We start from the raw sequence: 17,382 nt of genomic DNA, 5'->3' as shown, positions 1-17,382 counted from the left end.
GCCTATGTCGTTCTGTTTATATTTTGCTATTATTTTGTTTGTTTCTTTCCTGCCCATCTTTTATCATAACTGTTCTTTTCCTTGTCAAAAAAAAGAGAAAGTCTGCAAGGTTTTAATAAATGGTGCCTCCACGATCTTATTTTGACCAATTACTATAACTTATCACCTTCAAACCTTAACTTCTTCATTTGAAATGAAAAGTTGACAAAATGTTCCCGTCTTGTTTGACCTCTAATTTAATTTCCCTGACGAGAAAAGTTCAGTCAGGCGACCGACTGTCGAAATAAGTTTCATGTTTTTTAATCCAAAGTGACAATTCCTACAACTCTGATCTCTATCGTGATGGTTTGAGAGGACGGTATATACCTTTTCTCTTGGAAGTTATTAGATTAAACGAAGGGGTTCCATTGATAACTAAAGGCTTGCATTTGCTGGTTGTGTTAGCGCCTTTACAACTCTAATTTACACATGAACTTATATAGGCTACACCTCTATTATCGTCACATAAACGCTGACCATCAATTCTAACATATTTCTCTCCTGTAAAGTTGTGAACTAGCTTTAATATGCTAGGTCTGTCCTGATGCTATCCGAATCAAGTAGTTCCGTTCACACGAGATGTAGGTCGTTTTTTTTTGTTTTTTTTCCCCGAATTGAACTCTTTGATAATTTTACCAAACCTACCTCACCGCCGGATGTTACTCAAAAAGATTTTACTTCATTAAACGAAGACAAACCCGCGGAAGTTTTCAAAATTGAAACTTTAATTAGTGGGTATAATTGAAGATTTCGGTTTTACCACTCAGATAATTTTTGTATACAGTTTTCATTACAAATAAAAGAACATGTCGGATTCTTCTTACCCCTTCCCATTACTATTTGAAATAAAAACCTCCTCGTGCTAATGAACTTCATACGATCGATACACTCTCGAAGGTGTAAAGTAACAAATCACAACATGCGACTATTCACTCTGCATTAGAAGTCTTCTTCCTTGTTGTTTAAACTGTCTTCTTTATTATCTTTACTTTAGAATTTGCGATTCTATCGTTGAGAATGTCGTGATATTTTGTAAGACGTTCATCAAAAATGTCACAACGGAACCTCTTAAATCCATCGATTTTTATCGGTACATAACTCGATGCGAAACATTTCTCCCACCCCCCCCTTCCCCCGCCCCCAACCCTTAGCATGTTGAAGACAAAAGTGTATCAAACTTAATTATCTCCTTCTGTCTCTCTTTCTTGTTATGTATTTCAAATTTGCTCAGAGTTACTTCCTTTCCTCCCATGTGAATGGTAAGAATACAATGATGGGGGCGGGGAGGGGGCAGGGGGGTTATTTGAGGTATTGTATCCCTCTTGATCTATTTTTAACTTTTTAAATAATCATCGCCCAAAAGGAGCCACGTGAAAGAATGTAGATAAGATGGACTGGAAGTAACAGATTACACAACATCGGTTCATTGACCGGTTTGATATGTAAAATAAAGTTTCTAACATTCATGAAAGAAATTCATTTTATGTCAAGTGGAGAATGTGGTAAATGGTATACATGAAAGTATCATATATTAAAGTACAATATTTTGCTCATAAAAGAGATGGAAAAATTTCAAAGTTATAATAAATTTACATTATTATTTTTGGTCTTAACTATACATTCTGTTTATTTAATCTTTTTATTTAGCATTTTAATTACTATGATTTAATTAGCTTACAACCAAAGTGTAGACATGTAGTGGGTCTCGTGACGCAGGTACATAGTTTGATAAAATAACTAAATAATACATAATAAATAATGATAATAATCAAGGAAGAGCACGGAAGCCTATAGGAATGAGGAGACTTTTTTGAGATGGCTTTCCAATTTAATAGTTTATCAATTTGAATGTTTTGCCTTTAGGTAAACTTGAAACGAGGTAACTTGATTTTAATTAGGTTCAGTGACCTACTTGACATCTGTGGCTCGATAATATATTCAGTTTACAACGATTTGAATCGGAACTAATTAAAGACAATATGTACACTGAAACGTTATAGATCTGCTATTAAACTAGGTTATTTGAACTCGAGGGAATAACCTGAGCTGTGACGTAATCACTCTTCTCTCCTCATAGGTAGACCACAAGTGTTGATGAGTGTACAAATCGAAAAACCTTTCATTATTTTCTTACTTTAATTTAATATTTCATGTGCAAAGAGGGTATACATCGTAACCCCTCCCTCTCCCCCCCCCCCCCCACTACAACCGTTACCCATCGCCTGATCACACAGGTTAATACTGAATGATACTCATACAATGTATACGTAAAACCGATAAAGAAATGCCAGGAATCTCTCGTAAAACGTATAGTAGACTAAATAAAGCTGTGCGGCAAATTTCATACATATGTATACATACGTAGTATACTATATATTGACATACGTAGTATACTAAATATACATAAGAAGTGCATATATGCATACGTAGTGTACATATATAGACGTACGTAGTGTACTATATATAGACATACGTAGTGTACTATATGTAAACATACGTAGTGTACTATATATAGACATACGTAGTATATTATATATTGACATACGTAGTGTACTATATATAGACATACGTAGTGTACTATATGTAGACATACGTAGTATATTATATATTGACATACGTAGTGTACTATATATAGACATACGTAGTGTACTATATGTAAACATACGTAGTGTACTATATATAGACATACGTAGTATATTATATATAGACATACGTAGTGTACTATATATAGACATATGTAGTGTACTACATGTACACATACGTAGTGTATACTATATAAAGACATACGTAGTATATTATATATAGACATACGTAGTGTACTATATATAGACATATGTAGTGTACTATATGTAAACATACGTAGTGTATACTATATATAGACATACGTAGTATATTATATATTGACATACGTAGTGTACTATATATAGACATATGTAGTGTACTACATGTACACATACGTAGTGTATACTATATAAAGACATACGTAGTATATTATATATAGACATACGTAGTGTACTATATATAGACATATGTAGTGTACTATATGTAAACATACGTAGTGTATACTATATATAGACATACGTAGTATATTATATATTGACATACGTAGTGTACTATATATAGACATATGTAGTGTACTACATGTACACATACGTAGTGTATACTATATAAAGACATACGTAGTATATTATACATAGACATACGTAGTGTACTATATATAGACATACGTAGTGTACTATATGTAAACATACGTAGTGTATACTATATATAGACATACGTAGTGTACTATATAAAGACATACGTAGTGTACTATATATAGACGTACGTAGTATAATATATACATACGTAGTGTACTATATGTAAACATACGTAGTGTACTATATATAGACATACGTAGTATATTATATATTGACATACGTAGTGTACTATATATAGACATACGTAGTGTACTATATGTAAACATACGTAGTGTATACTATATATAGACATACGTAGTATATTATATATAGACATACGTAGTGTACTATATATATAGACATACGTAGTGTACTATATGTAAACATACGTAGTGTATACTATATATAGACATACGTAGTATATTATATATAGACATACGTAGTGTACTATATATATAGACATACGTAGTGTACTATATGTAAACATACGTAGTGTATACTATATATAGACATACGTAGTATATTATATAAAGACATACATATAGGGTAACGACAAGGACAGTTATATAGGTAATTCCCTCAGTAGCAGTAAAGTACGTAGGCCTATCTATATAGCAGCATCCAAATGAAAGAAGCAATCACACCGAATAGGATAGCACGTGCTTCAATCCGTGTAGCCTACACATTTTGAGATGAGTGAGTTGAGTTTGCAATCTCCAAATGCCAACGATCAAATATCTGCGTCTTTATTCCTTTCAGTGCTCATAAAAAAAACTCATCTGGTTTTACCTTCTTATTAGCTGTAACCTGTCACTCCATCATGATATTTCCTGCAGTATATTATTATCACCTTCTTCAACAATTAGTTGTCAGAAATATACATGCTGCTAGTGATCAATCTTTTTGCATATTCAGTAAATATTCAAATAGTGGTAATCCAGGGCCATTTAGATTGAACAAGATTGAAGCAAATTAGAGCTTCATTTTCTTTTGATGTATAGTTTAGTTAACAGTATAGGTTTAAGAACCAGTACCATATACTACCAACAAAAGCACAATTTTAAATAAGAACAGGGCACTTTATAACAAAATGAGGGGAAAACTTTTTACAAACACAAGGGTACTTCTTATTTATGAAAATTGGTACTTTGAAGTTTTCACAAAACTTAGCGAGCGTTTTCCCCTCCCCCTACGCCAACCCCCTTCCGCGCCTCAACCAACCCTATACTTATCTTCTATAATATTTAAAAGGTGAGATGAAGAATTTGCCGGAAATGGCAAACCAATTTGAAACGCAAATCCGTTTGTTATTATTACAAGCCATTAATAAAGTATATAGGCGTACAGTTACTATAAGCATAAATAAACAAGCTATACATTCAAAGACAATCCAGTTTGAGCTCAAAGATGAGGCTTTTACGTTTACACATTTCACAATTTGAACGGAAACGAAGATAAAATCTTCTACGATTGACGAGCGAAGCAGCATTCCAACGGTGCACGGGTGAACGGTATTCATAATATCTCCTTGAAATTGGTAATTTGTAGCCAATGGTATACACGCTATAACTCATGGCATGGAGTTTGTATATATTACGGAGTTTTTATCACGTGTCTCATTTAAATGATGTTTTCCCCCCTCAATCCAATCATTCTGTTTTATTTCGCAGATCTAATTATAAAAGTGAATTTTACTCTTCAATCATTCAAGTATCCTGTATCAAGGTCGGGGGGAATAAACCGCAGGGCTCAGTCATGCATTGTCAACAACGTGATATTAACTTTTTTGCCATTTATTATGTTTTTCATGCGTTCCGTCGACAGTTTTGATTAAAAAAAACGTTGGCATAGTTGTAATGATGTGTCTCCCCCCCCCCCCCCTCCACCCCTTCGTTCGTTCGTTTTAAAATTGATAAAGTAAACTTCGCTTTGGGTGCAATAACCTCGGTTCAATGAGAGAAGTGGTGGCGTGGGAGGGGAGGAGGGGGCATTCGGTAACCTTCCAGTCTTTGTGACCACATTTCCTCTCGACTCGTTCTCCGTCTTTACGTACTTTCATTTCATTTTTGTTTTTCATAGTTGGTCTTTTTTCTTTTTTTCTATCTTCCTTCCTTTCTAACAATTACCGTTAGTGTTTACGAACTATGACAGTGAAAACCTACAAATGGAAGTTAGCCGGCTGTCAGCTTTGCATTATACAAACTCTAAAATAATTGAACAAACATTTTACCCAAACACTGGGTCAGTATGCATCGAACTGATCTTTGATAAACCAAAAATTGCCAAATTTAACAATTTTCTAAATATGTGATTTGAGGAAGTATAAAAATTGTTCTTGTTGTTGGGTAAAATTTATAAGAAATGTTAGTACGCTTTTACCACTGGCAGATTAGCTACACGTGTACTTGTCACCGCCCTCTCTTATAATTAACTTTTGCAGACGACACCAAATAGTAAAAGTATATCAGTTGGTACTATGTTTTGCATGGTGACGTATAGTGGCGCAGTGATAAAGTGACGTAGTAATATAACAATACAATGATGATGCAGTTTAACATATAGTGACGTAGTAATGTTACAGTAGTGCATGATATTTTATAGACATATGCAATGGTGGAGTGGAGTAGTGATAACGTGATTATGTTATGTATTAATATAGTTATACAGTAACATTGAGATTGCTTCTATTTTTGGTTTGAATGTATTGCAATTTAACTCCACCCATCAAACTGGTTCAAGGCCATTTCTGTAATGCTGTAATGCACTGTCAAGACTGATCCATCATGTCATTACATATATGTAATGACATGATGGATCAGTCTTGACAGTGCATTTGAACCACTGTTGTTGATATTGGCGATATATAAATGTTTTATGATTGATTGATTGATGGAGTGGGTGATTGAAGGTGGAGCCGAACTCAGTGACAGGTTCCAGTTTTCATGTTCGTCGATTCTTCCCTAACTGGCGTTTCCTTAAACTTTTTGTTTTGAAACAACCACGATTACGAAGGTTGGCAGCTGAATTACCCATTCCAAATTAACAACTGATATTAATTATCTGCGAATGTACACTAGAATTGGATGTAAAATTCCACATTTTAGATAATATGCGCCAGTCTGCTTAAAGCTCAAAGTACCCATTCTGCGAAATGTGTAATTTGTATTGATTTAGTATTAAATAGTCATCAGTCAAACGTTATAAACGTACTGGGTGGATTCAAGTGACGTCACTGTTTGGAGTGTATTTCGAAATGGAATTCACCCTCCTGTCAAACCCGCCTCCCCAACCCTCTTTCTCCCCCAACCCCTACACCTCTCCAACCTGACTGTATAGCAGAAGAAATAACGTCACTAAACAACTTTCCCTGATAGTTGTAACGACGTTTTCAGTTTTTCTGAAATGTAGGCATCTTAATCACTTCTCGACTTCTTCTATGGCTGTGTGTGTGTGTAGTTTACATATGCCAATGCATCATCTCATGGAGAGTTTGGTATATATCTCTGCGTGATATTGACAATTGCGCTACATGCTTCAGTTCTGTGCAGTGTGTAGTCTTTATGTATTCCTTTTTCCTCCGTTCTCTCTTTCTTACTTTCTTTCTTTTTTAACTGTTTATTACGTTTATGTGTGAACGTTAAAGGTTTCTCCTTTTCAATCGGCAGGCTCCATGCATCATTAACCCATCGGCAATCTCCGACTTGCGGTACTTTACGAGGCCCACTCCCTGGAATTAGATGACTCTCTGCGGTAAAATGTTCCAGCTATCTTAGTAAAAAAAAACTATTCGTCAAATTACTGGAAATTTATTCCGACAGTTTAACATTATTAGTGAAAAAGTACAACAGTCACACAAGAGATATATATACTCCCACAGTCTTTCACAATGCACCGTGTAATTCTGCCGTATATATACTACATACTATTATACCTTATATACTACTAACAGCACTGTATCTAGGGCTATATAATCATACGTGGCCCATAAAATGCGATAAACAAAACAAGTGAGGCGCCAATCCCCTGCCTGGATAATGCATGCAGTATAACTCTATATTGCGCACTGTCCGATAAAAGCAGTAGCATACCATCAACACAGCAAAGCAAGATTTCCAAATTAGAAATTCCCTCGACAGTCTGAAAAATCGATGAATGACTTACTAGATACCCTCACACCTCTACATCACGCATTCAACGTAATTCTCTCTCCTCTCTTTTTTTTATATTAGGTCAATGAATGTTACAGTACTAATTACATACCATGGTCTTTTAGTTTCCTCTTTTAGATATCGGCATTGATTTTTCAATTGACCATTAAAACGGCTGAGTTATTTTCGGATACGAGTGTTCAAGGGCTCTTATGGTGACCAAGTGACCACTTTGATTTTTATTAATGATTTATGAGTTGCAGGTGTTTTAATTTCAGTATATATATGCAACATAAAAACAGAATCTGAGGACAGTTTTTTTTTTTTTTTTTTTTTTTTTTTTAGTGTGATAATGACAAGTACATCGTTGGATATATACGGTAGATAGCAAGTTGATATTGTTGCATTCTGGTTACATTGCCGAAACTGAGTTAAGTGTGGCAACGTCGATTTCACTTTATGCATGCACTGACTTGTGTGTACGATTGTTTTAAACCATTTCGTACGTTAGCTCTAAATGTTTTCCAAAAGCTGTTGCCATGGGAAAATAAAATGTATACCCATTTTGTACTGTCACAAAACGTTAGGGAAATTATTTGTTGTGTAGGTATATATACATCCAACCATTGACGAGAAAAGCAAGTAAAAACGACTTTTCTATGTGGTTCGCAGACATTTAAGTAGACATCTGGGGAAACAAACCAATGGTTGTCTATACGGTTTAATCAAAATTGCAGTCTTTTTGCTTTTCTTTTCTTTTTTTGAGTAAGAATCGCAGAAAGTTCTTAAGTCGTATGAACAGACAGCTGACAGATCGAGCACGACCCTGGGGTGAAATTCAATACTATTTGTGCTTGACAAATATTGTGTGTACGTACAAACATGTAATTTAGGGTCATAAAATCTTGATGCTGTCTTATCAAGCTATGCGTGACTTCTGAAGAGTTAGGCTAATGGTCTTCGTGCTAGACTAAGCAGTTCAGCCAATTTCACTTATGAGTATGTTTACTTTTTAGAGGTATTTTGACAACGTCCATAAAAGTGTTACATAGATACGTAACAAACGCTGATCGAGGGTGATTTTGAATGTTCTGTAACATGTTAAAATTAGTTTTGCCAAAAACCAGTATATTTTATGATAGGTACACAGTTCTATTAATCAATCTGGGGAAGCCTGTTAATTCAAATTGCTTCAAGTCCGAAATACCTTCGGGTCGAGGTTTAATAGGCTCTTAAGATGTATTTATGGTCTACAAGAAACGAACGTAAAGATCGTATAGTTAAGGAGTCTCCGTGGACACATTTTCAAGAACCGAGTCGATGATGAGTTTCGTCAACAACTATTCTATAACCCGGAATTACGAACTTCGTAAAATTTTCGCTTATGAATATATACTATAAATATAAAAGTGATTTTGAAAGAGATTATAGATATTATCAGCAGCAAAGTTGCGTTTACTCAACTCTCCACATCTCCCTCAACTCTCTCTCTCTCCTCTCTCTCGCTTCTAAAGTCAAGGCCAAATAGGTATTAAATAAGTATTAGAAGGTTAAACAGTTTATGTATGAACGACAAATCTATACTCCCTCTGGAGTCGAATTAAGGCGATCAGGTGATTTTTTAGCTTCATTAACTGTCGAAATGGTGCATAAACTCTATATTCTCCCTGGAGTCCACTTTTTTTTTCTTCTTCTTCTCGCTCTTCTTTTTAAAGACTTCATTCAAGCTTAGTTTGCTTTAAAATGTCATCCTTGGAAGAGGATTACTTTCCACACTTGATCTTTTCGTCACCGCTCCTAATGAGTATAGGTAGCTTCACCGTTCCTGGGCCCCATCCACGTGCCTGATCAGTTATAGTTAAGGTATAGTAGGTAACTAATTCAGCGCGTATAGTTTACAAAATAATACCCAGTCATCTCGAGAGGTCTCGAGTGCTTTGAGGCCGGTCTGGAAAAGACGATATTTTTGGAGGTTTTGTATCATTGCACTGCAGGACGCATAGCGTAAAAACAATGCGTTGTGATAAAGCATGTATATTGTAATGTGTTCGCAATTTAACAACATCGGGCTACCGCGCAAATGCATCAAGATGGAGTCATTAGTCGAATTACACCAGGAGCAGATCCACGGGTGGGGAGGGGCCGTGGTGGGGAGGGTGCACCAAGGTACAGTCGTCATTAGTACAACCTTGCATTTAGACTAACTGTAAAAACCGAAGCTATTGCCTACTTTTGACTTAGACTGCACAATTTGACATCCAATTTTTGTTTTCTATGTGGTCGAAGGGAACTCTTGTTTGTACTCTGTTTCTCGCCATTACCCACCCCTCCCACAATTCACGATACAAACACATGCATAACTTTATCGTATATATAGTAAGCTATATCAGTTCGTACGTGTCAATTGGGTTCATCTTATCAGCATCTACAGTGAGTACGCTCAGTTTATACGTAAATCATTATATCATACAACATACAGTTTGGTATAAAACTTCTATGATATATCACTCGCAATGCTCTGCTCAGGCCTGACGAGAGCGGGGCCAGGGGTTACAGCCCTGCAGGGACCCGGGTCAATTGGGAACTATATGGATATTATGGGACATGTATATATATACGCATGTTTATTATGATTAAGGAAACGCGACGATGTCAAAGGGATCCAGCGACATAAATTGTCCCCGGTGTCCGACTGGCAATCGACTGTAATGGCTCCACTGTACAGAATCTATTCAAATTCAGTCTCGTGACTGATTGATCACTGATTGATCGATTAGCTGATCGATTAGCTGATCGATCGATTAGCTGATTGGCACGTTCTTTCTTGAGCTCAGATTTCGATGATTTGATGTATTAAAATCTCATTGCTCTCTATGGATCAAATTATTACAAAACAATAAGCAGACACTTTACCAAACGATCGAGGGTCGGTCATATCAATGCGAGTGCATGCATGTTTGAAATCTCAATGCGATAGGAAGTGCGCCGTAATCGAGTGCGCTGGGTAGAAATGTTAGGGAACCTAGGAAGGTCATATAATAAGAGTGTGTGAAATTTTTCTCTTGTCTCACGTGCACGGAGCTTCTAAAGTTATTTGTACGTTTTGTATGGTTTCAATTTAAGTTGCAAACAGTCTCGTCGCCGCCGCTACCATCATTTAACTTCCATTACAGAATTCAATAAAACCTTTCTCTCTCCATCTCTCGCCGAGAAGGGAAGAATTTTCACCATCTAAGCGAACCTTCACACGACATAGCACGATCTAAATGTGATGCCCACACGGACGTTTGCATAATAATTCAATAGAGTTTGTTCTTTAAGAACTCGACATCAATCGAAGATGGAACGATACATCAATTTCGCATAAAATAAGGTCGGCTTTCGTCCTAAATATGCGGCAATGGCCTAGCCTTATCGCACAATGTCAGCTGTTTTGATTCCCTTGGTATCAATTGAAATTCGAGAATAGCCATTCCGTAGTATTATTAACACTTCACGCATGTCGTTGTGACGTCCCAATGAGACGTGTACTTTGAGACAATTGACTCTAAAACTTACGACATTATATATAAAATATGCACGCATGCTCAGAATGAACCTGTCGGAATAAACGTGTCTGTGGAACTGTCACTGTCTTTCATGATAATACGAAAACAGAAAGAGATGTATATCATGCCTATGCAAGGAGTGTTGGATCCTGTGATTCGGACGAACCCCTAACTGCCCCCCCCCCCCCCCACCGTCCCCGCAACAAAATACATGTTTACATTGTTCAAATTACGTTAAATTTACTTTCGGCTCAAGTCCTCCCGTTTTTGTTCAGCAATATATATTAGCTGTGTGTACTACAAGTTTCTTTTTTATATTGGCAAATAATTACTTATAGTGCTTCCCACCTTCATGATGGCATACTGTAGATATGGGCTTGTCGCGTTATTAGTCTTTTACACAGAAATTTGTTTAAATGAGGCTTAACATGTGGGAGGGGAGGGAATTAGGATTGTCCCTTGGTGTATGCTATATTATTTCACTAGCGTATCTATTTCGAATAAATTAATTTCCCAAGGTTGCTTCAAACCCACGTGAATCCCCGTCAAAGTTCCATTACTTTTGCTTGGGCAACAATAAAAGATGTCATTGATTTGAATTGAACCCACCTACAGTGTGCCAACTCAGCAGTAACCAACGAACCAAGAAGAGAAAACGAACGCTTCATTAAAAAGTGATGGCGCTAGTTTAAAACACAGTGCAATTTTACAGAAAATACTATTATGTCTTTTAAAAACATCCGTACATGAAATGATAGGAGAATAGGGCCTCATCAGGTCACGTATTCCGTGGACGGTGGTTACACACATGCCGATCCAAAGGGTGATTAGACCCTCTAGCCATAGGAAAAGATTCACGCACGCCAACTAGAACGCTTATGGCCGATTAGACCGACCCTCTTCGCATCCTCACGGGTTCTCCTTACATCAAGGGAGACATGGACAGGGGATACTAGGCCAAAAAAGAGCCATACCACCACCGGAGCGTTATAAACCCCGGTGTGTGTTGAACCCTAGCACGCTTTACACGACTGGCAAGGTATGCATTTTTCGTCACCCTCTATAAAACCAGCCATCACGTTAGCTGGTAAACTATATGTTTGAATTAATATATAAAGACTTCAGAGAGGAGTATGCCAAAGAGAAAAGAAAATGCTGAAACTAACTTGAGATGGATTCGAGCTAGAACAACTTTATTACCAGTCCGCAGTTCTACCCACTAAACCACCGGACTAGTTAATTTTAATTATTAGTTTAAAATTAGTTTAAATTCATCTTGACAGTTGGGAGACAGTTGGGTGTATTCATTACAATATACATTCCGTTACTTTAAATAAAACCACTCCATACAACTTTCCTCATAGTAGATCAATTGATGGATTACTTAATTACACAATAAGCTTACAATGTGTCTATATTACATCGCTAAATACAGGAAAGATTGTAATGGTTCGTGATCTGTGAAGGATAGACTTACGCTACAATGCGATTGATGACTTCGAACCAATACTAGAGGATAGCGTTAACGATGTTAATGCATGAAATGCAGTATAACTTGCTTACGTTAGCAGGAACGGTTGATGAGAATCAAGGGCGTAGGAACCGGGGGGGCTGGGGGCGCCAGCCCCCCAGTGAAAAATATGGGGGCCAAGTATCATTCCGCCCCCCCCCCCCGCTTCGCAAGTCAGAAAACCCCTTTTTCATTTCCAAATGAGAAAAAAATCTCATTTGGAGCACCAAATTGCATCTAAGGCCAGGTGAAAATGCAAAATTATTTACAAAATGGAGTGGGTGTTGAAGTGTGCTATATTGCACCAAATTGCATCTGAGGCCACCTGGAAATGCAAAAAATTTCCAACGTAGTCCCCTCTCCCAGGCCGGCCATCAGTCTTCAGCCCCCCCCCCCCCCCCCCACTCAAAAGTGCCTTCCTACGCCACTGATGAGAATTGATTAACCACATTACAAACATACTTTATTTAAACGGAGAACAGCTGGAGGAAACCCTAACATTAAACGAGCAATACCTATTTACCGATACAATTTCAAGTAAGGCACGGGAAACGCTTTGTGGGGTCAAACACGTAACGTGTATCATACAGATTCTGCTTTGGGGATTATGTGGCTTACTTTGAGATTAAATGGTCAAACGTTTGAGGAAATATTTACAAACCATATGATCTGCAATCCATATGTTCAGGGTGATTGTAAACATTGTTTAAATGAAAGCTGCAGCGTCGGTATAAGGGGGTAACTTCAATATTTTAGATAAAAAAATTGCAAACATCGTCTCTGTTACAGAATACAAAAATTGTCAAAAAACAAGACAATTAGAAACTTAAGTACTTGTGGCTTGACGAAGTCTACTTGATTTGTCCAAGTCCTTAAGACTTATGTTTGACGGAACATTAAAGCTGCGGTATCGCCTAAATGCATAAAATACCATCTAGTGTGGTGAAGTTGCTCAGTAAAAGTATCCCTATTTACATGCTGGCATATCTTACATACCAACAACGACTTTGTGGTTGGTTCTCCTTTCTGAGCGTATCATTCGGTAGTCAAGCTCCATTGCGTGTAGAATACTTTATCTTAATGAAGGTAAGCTAACCCTATATACGTAACATTAACAAAAATTAGAGCGAAAAATATATGGCGTAACTTTTCTATTTTTAATCGCGCGCTTGAGACTGAGAAGAGCAGAATTTTTAATATAACTGTTAACTAGCAGTCCTGGACGATGAAAGATACAAGAGCAAGATTCATCATCTATGTTCTTTTTCTGAAAGTTTTAGAAAACTGAGAATCCACCAGGGATAATTAGGGCTGAAACTAAGCCAAAATTTATGTGTAACCAACATAGGTGTGGTATTAGCCAGTGATATCGATAGGATGTATTTTAGTTTATCAATTTTTACTTGGATGCGGTCTAGATAACGGAATGTAAATTGAGACGAACTGGGAGCAAAAAGAAAAAAAGGCGTGAAGATTGATGAAGCCTAAATAATAGAAAATAGATTAGTTCTACGACAAAAAAAAATAAGAATATAGTCATGATGAGACGAACCTTGCATGATTTTGTCCCAAACACGTCTCCTTTACAAAAGACAACCTAATTCGGAGAGATCATTTTACAGACCATAGAACCAAAAAATTAAAAGGATTAAAAAACAACTGTCAGAAAGAGAAATTACTACAGAAATTCATTTTGCTCTCTCCAGATCAAGATAAATGAATTCTCGAATTGGCGCCATGTCTAAAGTAAGGAAGGAAAAACTTTTAATCACAATATATGTGGTAAGTTACTTTGAAGAAAATTTGAAAGGACACATCGTTGTTATAACGCACAAACACACACACGCGCGCGCAAAGAATATCACGTCGAGCTTACACATCTTTTTGAAATAAGTTTATATTTGGGCTAAACAAAGTCAGCATGGTTGAAAGTCGAATTTGTCAAAATCTCATTAAAATGTCATTTTTTTTTGTTCTCCAAAACGAAGATAGTTTATATCTAGGCTAATGATCTCTGGCTTTTAATATTTTAGATTCGGATACTCGAAGACATCTAATCCATCACTGGTATTGTTAAGTAATTGGATTTGAGGGCTAGACTTGGTTGTGTCTTTCTTTTTCTGTTTTGTATATATGGTTTGTCGACATGAACGGAAGTGAATGCGTGATTATTTTGGGAAACCGGAAAAGGAAATACAACATTTGTGGATATCTATGTAATATCCTGAGATATTTCTTGTGATAAAACCCAATAATTATAGTTATGACGTCAGTAGATGAAGCATCATATACACAAATGCTAACCAAACACAGGAAAGAAGAAGGCTGACCACCCTCCCTCCCCACCCCGGCATGTGCTTGTACGTCAAGGTTTATGTCCCAGGATAATAGTAAAGTAATTAGAAGAAGAGTTAAGATTGCAGGTCTTTGTTTTAACTTGTATGTGGTCTTATTCATCAATGACGTCCACAATGTTATTTTGCTGCTATCAAAACCTTGCTGTCCTGCTTCTCGTGCATAGTGGCGTATAGGAAACTAGCCAAAGAGTGTGTGTGGGGGGCACTGTAGGGTTTAGGACACTTTACCAGAAGTAAATTTGTAGATGCAAAACAGGTGGGATTTAACTAGCTGGCAATGTTGAAGTCTTTGAACGTTTTTAAGAAAGTTGTTTCAAGTGTAGTATGCATGGTATAGATTTTCAAGAGACGGCGTTGAAGCCGCATCTCGTGTAGGGGGTTCTGCGTGGGGGAGGGGGATCCTTGAAAATCCAAAGCTTGGAATGGTGCATTCTGAGACGTATACACATTTTGTACAACCCCCTCCCCCCCCCCCCCCCAACCCATCTCCCCGGATCCGCGCCTGTCCAAGATACCAAGGATTATTAAGTATAATTATGAACCTATAAAATGTGATCATTTGATTGCCTCTCATTCCTGGCAACGCCGTGGAGTACACCCTGTATAGACAGAAAAGTGAGGGAGAAACATACTCCTTTAAGAAATCATGGATGGGCATTAATTTAGTCAGATAAAGCAATTCAGGCAGCAGGGATTGGAAAAAATTACACGCTACAATTTCTGTCATACGTCATCATTTTGCAATCACGCCACCAATCCCAAATTACAAATACGTCAATGGAAATATAATTTCAAATAGGTGTCCGATAATATATGTAATTGTATGCTTCCTTGATGAAAATCTAAAAGCAACCCTACTACGAAGATCGCTTGGTTAAAAATTTATTATACAATGGTGTAACACCTGTGGGATGGGGGGGTGGGGGTGCATGAATACAGGGGCGTATCCAGGATTTTCCAATAGGGGGGGCGCCAGGCATGAATGATCGCCGTCCTGGGGGATGGGTCTAAGGGGAGGGGGTGTACAATTTTTGCTTTCAAAGAAGGGCTGAAATGCAAAATGGTGTCATATGCATGGGCGGCGATCCGTACTTCCGAGTGGGGGGGTAGGGGATATGACCTTGTCGACTATCTAAGCGTAGCGCCACCATGAGTTGGCGCGAAGCGTACAAGAAAATTTTGGGATTAACAAACCCTCTAGATGGCCGGAAACGGCACTTCCCGAGGTTTCCAAGCGGCATATACCCAACTTTAAAATAGGGATGTCATGTCCGAAATATCTCATAATCAGGATCCAAAATACTTTTTTTTTTAATTTCGGGTGTTATTTTGGGAAAATTGCCCCTGTCAATCTTGTTTCAGGCGCAACGTTAGAATGTTCGAGAGCTCTGTTATATTATTCGATGAAGAAAATGGCCTCATGCAGGCTATTATAGGCCTATACACATGCAATACACAATTACACATAGTTACATTCCTAGGGACCGATTGCTAGGGCATCCAGGTGAAACGTGTATTAAACATTACCCTGGTTACATGAGATTCTCAGCTGTTCGAGGGAACATGTACGTGTGTAGGCCTACTATAGGGCCTATATGAATACTATGAGGGTGCATATATGTACTATATCAATACCGTGGGCGCAATAATACATTTTGTTGTTATAGGGCCAATGAAGCCTACAGTCAACTATTTTTGCTTTATAAAGACGCTTTATTTGAAAAGATCGCACTGCGTTTATGGTAGGCGAGAAATGAAGCTAAAAAAGAGCCGTACATTAACGAAGATGCATAAATGTAGGCATGAAAATATTCTTATCCCTGGCATTTGGTGGGGGGGGGGGGGGTATGGTGCATTACATCCCCTCCACCCATTTTCATGGGGGGATATATCCCCCCTCCACCCAGGATCGCCGCCCATAGCCATATGTGATTCATTTTTCGACCTTTAATAATAAGCAACATTTCCAGTAAATATGGACACAAAATGCACAATTTAGTATGGCTGGCATGTCATTTAGTGTTTATAGTGATAATACAAAAACAATTACCATCTATGTTTCTAAAACTATTATGCCGCCGAACTTCGCAAGAACCTTTTTTTGGCAAACAAAAAAAAAGGATACGGGAGGGGGGGGGGGGGTTGAGCGATCACCGACATCTCACATAAAGGTCGTCATCAATTTTTTTTTTTTTTTTTTTTTTTGCTAAACTTTTTTTTTTTTTGGTGACGGCCAATAGGGGGGGCGCGCGCCTGTTGCGCCCCCCCCTGGATACGCCCCTGCTGAATATATAAAGAAAGCTATTAACCGCCTACTAAATTTACAACACAGGGGTAACTGTTCAGCAGATTTTTTGCAGAGTGCATGGACCTTTTTTATATTGTCTCTGATAATGGTTATAGACCATATAAAGAGGATATTTAATCATCTTGAATGTACCACGAATACACCAATTACGCGAAACCCTTTATTTTCTAATAATACCATATTTCTTTTAATAGCCAGATAGTGGGACACCGCGTCCGGAGAAAGGGTGTGTCTAGGGGTAGGAAATGTTTCGCTTCCACTGGAAAATAACTGTTGAATTTTAAAAAAGAGTTACA

At 37.5% G+C, this 17,382-nt stretch overlaps 1 long non-coding RNA gene across 3 annotated transcripts in view; it reads left to right on the top strand.

Annotated features, from left to right (window-relative positions):
• Positions 1-17,382, top strand: part of LOC139979816 (uncharacterized) — a 52,929-nt gene that overhangs the window by 20,622 nt on the left and 14,925 nt on the right. For all 3 annotated transcript variants that reach the window (XR_011797342.1, XR_011797344.1, XR_011797343.1), the window contains one exon: positions 6,881-6,965. This is a non-coding gene — a long non-coding RNA (uncharacterized lncRNA). The remainder of the gene's footprint in view (positions 1-6,880; positions 6,966-17,382) is intronic.

This window comes from Apostichopus japonicus, chromosome 14 (genome assembly GCF_037975245.1).
Source record: "Apostichopus japonicus isolate 1M-3 chromosome 14, ASM3797524v1, whole genome shotgun sequence".
Taxonomy (NCBI): Eukaryota; Metazoa; Echinodermata; class Holothuroidea; order Aspidochirotida; family Stichopodidae; genus Apostichopus; species Apostichopus japonicus.
The sequence above is the reverse complement of the archived record's forward strand: the minus strand, read 5'-3'. Positions and strand labels throughout refer to the sequence as shown.